The following is a 6,000-nucleotide window of genomic DNA, read 5'->3' on the forward strand; positions in this document are numbered from 1 at the left end:
GCACGTGCCAGAGTAGCTGACATGCAACAATGTTTATGTGGCAAGTGCCAGAGTAGTTGCCATGCAACAATGTTTATGTGGCATGTACCAGAGTATCTGCCAAGCAACAATGTTTATGTGGCAAGTGCCAGAGTATCTGCCAAGCAACAATGTTTATGTGGCACGTGCCAGAGTAGCTGACATGCAACAATGTTTATGTGGCAAGTGCCAGAGTAGTTGCCATGCAACAATGTTTATGTGGCAAGTGCCAGAGTATCTGCCAAGCAACAATGTTTATGTGGCACCTGCCAGAGTAGCTGTCATGCAACGTTTATGTGGCCTGTACCAGAGTAGCCACCATGCAACAATGTTTATGTGGCATGTGCCAGAGTATCTGTCATGCAACAATGTTTATGTGCAAGAGTAGCTGCCACATTAGTGCCAGCTTGCCTTGTTTTCCTCAGAAAGAAACACGCATGTTAAAGAGAACTCAACCAATCAGACCAGTTCACCTTCTTGCACTGCTTCGTGGTCCGGTTCTGACTCACATGTCCACAGTAGGCGCTCACAGCGGCGGATACACATCAGTATGGGCATGTTGATCAGACTAGGACTATGTTCTGGCCACAGAAGTTTGAACCGGAACATCCCCAAAGAGCTGCCGTGGTAGAGTCACTCAAATCTTTAAGCTTGCCTATTTTTTCCAGCCTCAAACAAACAAGCTTTACTTTCTTCTTCACATATGCAACCCACTGCCAGGTTCCTTTGCAACAAGATAATTGGTGGGATGAGCTATGAAATATACAGAATAAACTAAAAGAAATGTGCCATTGTGTTGCATAAAACACACTCAGTGGGTGTTTTACCTTCAGCTAAATGTTGGCAGCTCACAGAGCCAGATCTGTCTGCGTCTCACTCACATTGCATCATCACAACGTCTCATTCCAACAAACCACAGGCATTATGAGGCTGCCAAAGAGGATCAAACACTTAAGCACAATTACAGGCTGCACAGCAGCAATGACATGATATGGTTGCAGAGTTACTGGAAGGTGGAGGCTGCTCTTAATAATTAATGACCAGCACACAGATACCTGCGTGTTCAGCCACACCTGGTTGGCGGCACGCAGGACATGAGGCACACGGCAGGTGAAACAGAGAGCGACACGCTCATGGAGGCTGTCGTTAAGCCTGTAAAGTACAACAAAGTAAAGGAGTGAAGGTCTGCATCGACGCGTTGCTGCAGCACAGCTCATTCACTCCGTGCTCTGTGACAGTCGGCTAACTTCACACCTGGTTTGCTGCTGATAGTTTTGTGCAACATGGCAGGATATTTATCAGATTTTGACAACTTTGAGTAAGATGGACGTTCTTACCGGAGTGAATGAGCTGTGCTGCAGCGGCAGGCGTCGATGACATCATCCCAGTAGACGAGTGTGTAGAAAGCCCTCTATAAGCCCCCCGATAGCCACCAATAACAACAACACAGCAGCTATGAGCTAACAGAGCAATAGTAACTTGTTTAACTTGTAGTTGCGTTGCCAATAACAACAAACTAAAGACTTTACGATGTGGGTATGTATAAAATGAATAAATGTAACTGAATATTTTATTTAGGGCCGGGACTATTAATCGAAATTAATCGCGTTTTAATCGCATATAAATATTTGACCTGAGAACAGCATGAAGCAATTTTTTCACATGGATTTTAGTATACCATTGAATAATGACTGAATACATAAGTTTAAAGGGGAACTCCGGTATTTTTTAACCTAGACCTTATTTCTGGCATGAAATATGTGGAGTTTTGTGTAGAAATCCCTCCGTTAGCTCTCCTTTAGCTGCAAGTAGCCACATAACAGCAGCTATGAGCTAACAGAGCTATAGCACACGTTCATTCATTCATTCTTCTTAAAGTCTTGGTGAAATAAAGACAGATAATGCCTCATTTAGAGGCTGCATCCTCTAAGCCCCGTTCACTCCGTTATATGGATCTCCAGTTATCTAAATATCTTCTGAAGGACGCCGACTTTCACCAAACTGTTCTCAGGGAGTAGATGAACGTATTTCATGCCAGAAATAAGGTCCAGGTTTAAAAATACCGGAGTTCCCCTTTAAGGGTCTTTTGTTCGGCCCTCATGGTGTTTTAACTATATTTTAGCAAATTTTATACTATACTTATTCATATTTATTCCTTTTATTTCATTATAAACAGAATGGACCCAAAAGGTCTCCAGTTTTGTTTCATTAACTTTATTTAATTTGTTATCTTACACAATAATAATAATAATGATGTTAATTCCAGCAGGTGATTCGGCATAAAAGCAGCTTCCCTGAAAGGTTTAGGATCTCCAGTCATCTCAAATCATCGAGCCGTTTAAAACACAAAGACTGTTGGGGATTTGTTATATTTCTTCTTCTACAGTTTATAATATTGTTGAAGCAACCGTTGAAGCCATCAGGTAGAATTTCAGTGTGTAAAAGGGAAGGACCGACGCCAGAAGGCCGATTTATACTTCTGCGTCAGCCCCTTACGGCGGGACCGCCGTACCGGCCGCCGCCATCACGAGCATTTACAAAATCAGCGTCGGTTCGCAGTAAAGCTCATATGCTGCATCGCAGGCTCTGAATTAGCCTGTGAATTAGCCTGTGAATTAGCCTTATATTAGCTGGTTTAGTCCATCAACCACATGGACAAGGATAACTGTGGGAAACCTTTGTCCAGAGCTCCACTCACTGATAAAACTCTACTGTGCGGGAAAGAAGCCTGACGTGAACCTCGTCCACTTCTCTGGGCTCGGAGGCATCTGGGATGGACCATCACACGTGTACTGTGGTCCGAACGATCAGTTTTCCAGATGTTTGTTGGAGGAAATGGACCAGAAGCAGCATCCAGACTGCTGTCAGCAACCAGTCCCTGCAGCCAGGCTCTGTGACGGTTTGGGGTTGGATCAGGGCCCTCAGCAAAGCTCATTTCCACTTCTGTGATGGCAGCATTGAGATTTTACAGCAACACGTGCTGCCTTCAAGGCCACATCTTTTCCAGGGACATCTGCACATTCTGCACAGACCCGACCCGTTCCCAGTGAAGAACGTGTGGAGGAAAAATGCGACGACGACCCCGTGATGTTGCTCACAAACATTTAGTTTCAGGTGGAAACTATTCAGCTTTTCCTGCTTTATTCAAACCGGCCCAACTTTTGCATATTTGTGGTTCTGAACTTGTTCTTTTAGTGCAGTTTAAAGCATACATTTTCAGGACTGGAGAGAGATCTTTGTGAATCTTATGAGCTTTTTAAGAGTTCAAGTGATCCTTGGTTAGTACAGCCAATAATTAGACACAGAAGCTGGAAAACAATCTCTTTTATATTCATTTACTACCAATTAAAACCTTTTCTCTGTTAAAACTTGCTTTGATATTTTGGCATTTGTGTCTGGAATTACAATGACATTAAACACATCACTTGTTGTGGTTAACTCAACTTTTTAGGATATTTTTCTACTTGTTCTTCCCATAGAAATTGTAGCTCCTGAACTAACTTAATATTTATTTTCTCAGCTCAATCATCAGTCCGAATGAGTAACAGCTGCGATACAAAATGTCTCCTTGTTTTGATAAAAGCAGAAGGTTCAAGCTTGTCTGACGAGTTAAAAATTAGTCCAAAAAAATACTCATTAAGGCGACGAACATCAAGTGAATGAGGTCAAAATTCACAAAAGCTGCTGACAGCAGGCGAGAGTTCAGGGTTCCTGTGCTGAATAATCCATTTATTAGAGTTCGGTTAAAAAGGAGTGAAACTTGAAACAATTTTCATTATTTTTGACACAGTTATTAAGTTGTACCCTAAACTTTTGAACTTTTAAAACATCTGTAAGCCAAAATAATGATCAGCTGAAACTGTGCTGCCATGTTCTTTTTAGAGAGAAGAGGCTTTCTCCTGCAGCCCTTCCAAACAAGCCATCCTTGTTCAGTCTTTTTCTAACTGTGCTGTCATGACCTTTAACCTTTAACATGCTAACTGAGGCCTGTAGAGTCTGAGATGTAGCTCTGGGCTTCTTCACCTTGGGGTGACCTTTAACCTTTAACATGCTAACTGAGGCCTGTAGAGTCTGAGATGTAGCTCTGGGCTTCTTCACCTTGGGGTGAACTTGCTGGGACGTCCACTCCTGGGAAGATTGACAGCTGTCCTGAATGTTTTCCACTTGTGAATAATCTTTCTCTCTGTAGAATGATGGACTCCAGATAGTCTGGAAATGGCCTTATAACCCTTCCCAGACTGATGGGCAGCAGCAGCTGCTTCTCTGAGATCATTGCTGATGTCTTTCCTCCTTGGCATCGTGTTAAAACACACCTGAAAACTGACAGAACTCCTGCTTTTATAGAGCTGCTCACGGCATTATTCTTCTTTTAATTCCATCTATTTAATAAAACTGATTGTGTCTTATAGACAAACTTGAGGTATATTGAGTCTGAGTCTTAAATCTGTTGGTACAGTAGAAATAAACCCTGATTTTTCCTTGTAATTCATGCTTGAGACATGCAAACACCGCTGAGCTGTTTCAGTGCGACCACACAGCGTCCCTGAGCCTGGAGCCGATGGTTCTGCTGTCAGCTAGCATCCCCTGGTGATGGTACCTAATCCTGAACTGACACCTCCCCTCTAAACCCTCGGTAATCTCTGCTGATAGGATTGAGCAGGAGGGGGCTCTCTGAAGTTAGGCCCCTCCATTGTGCTCGTATCAGACGCATCACTCAACCAACATCCATCAAATAAGCCCGTCTCATCGTATCAGTCTTCCTGCAGAGGTGGAGGGGGAAAGTTTGTGTGCTTTAGTCTTATTTTTGGAGATTATTATAATAATAATAAGAGATAATAATTGGTTTAACACTGTGGTCTGCAGCACAGGCACCTTTCCTCTTCACCCTGTACACGAGGGATCTAACAGTTATTACAGTAAATCGCGGTGAAATTTTACCTTTTATGTTTGAATTAATCTTATTATCTCGGTGCATTATCAGGATGTGTAATATCAGCCTCATCCGGCGTGAATATGAAGCTTGCAACGTAAGCATCGACAATAAAAGCATGGCGGAAAGCGCTAAAAGGACGAAATCCGAAGTCTGGGCACATTTTTGGGCTTTTTAACATGACGTGGGGTAACGGGGGGTCTTTGGACCCAACTGCAGTACGAAGGAGTCAGAAGACAGTGGTAAAAAGTTCAAGGCTTTACTGAGACTCTGGCAGACAGACAAACGGTTTAGAAACAGGAATCAGGAGAGGAGAGGCAAAGTTCTTGGTCAGGGACAGAAGGTTGGGTGGAATTACCAGGAGGCAGGGAATCAGGGAATCAGGGGCAGGCGAGGTCGGTACCGGTAAAGCTGGCAGGAGAACGCTGGAAAGACTTGCATGGCAAAGGATAGAGTGTGGAGCTGGTGACTATATGGGCTAAAAGATCTGATGTCAGCAGGACCTGGAAAAACTAGTCCATGCATTCATCTTTAGTCGGTTTGATTATTGTAAAAGCATCTTTAAAAAGTCAGTTAGACACCTGCAGCTCATCCAGAACTCAGCTGCTGGAGTCCTCACTGAGACCAAAGAAGTGGAGCACATCAGTCCAGCTGTGAGGTCTTTCCACCGGCTGCCGGTCCATCAGAGGATAGACTTTAAAGTTCTGATGCTGGTCTATGAAGCTCTGAATGGTCCAAAATACATCAGTGACCTCCTGACCCACTATGAACCTTCCAGACCCCTCAGGTCATCTGGATCCGGTTCTTTATCAGTTCCCAGAGTCAGAACCAGACCTGGAGAAGCTGCATTCAGCTTCTATGCTCCACATGTCTGGAACAAACTCCCAGAAAGCCTCAGATCAGCTGAAACTCTCAGGATTTAAGTCCAGGTTGAAGAAACATCTATTTTCAGCTGCATTTGAATAAGCTTGAGTTTCAAAACAGAATCATATTTTAACTCCTGATTTTATCTTTCATATATTTAATCTTTTCTGATTTTATCTGTTGTTCTT

The sequence above is a fragment of the Leuresthes tenuis genome, unplaced genomic scaffold, assembly GCF_036924035.1.
Source record: "Leuresthes tenuis unplaced genomic scaffold, fLeuTen1.0.hap1 SCAF_20, whole genome shotgun sequence".
Classification (NCBI taxonomy): domain Eukaryota; kingdom Metazoa; phylum Chordata; class Actinopteri; order Atheriniformes; family Atherinopsidae; genus Leuresthes; species Leuresthes tenuis.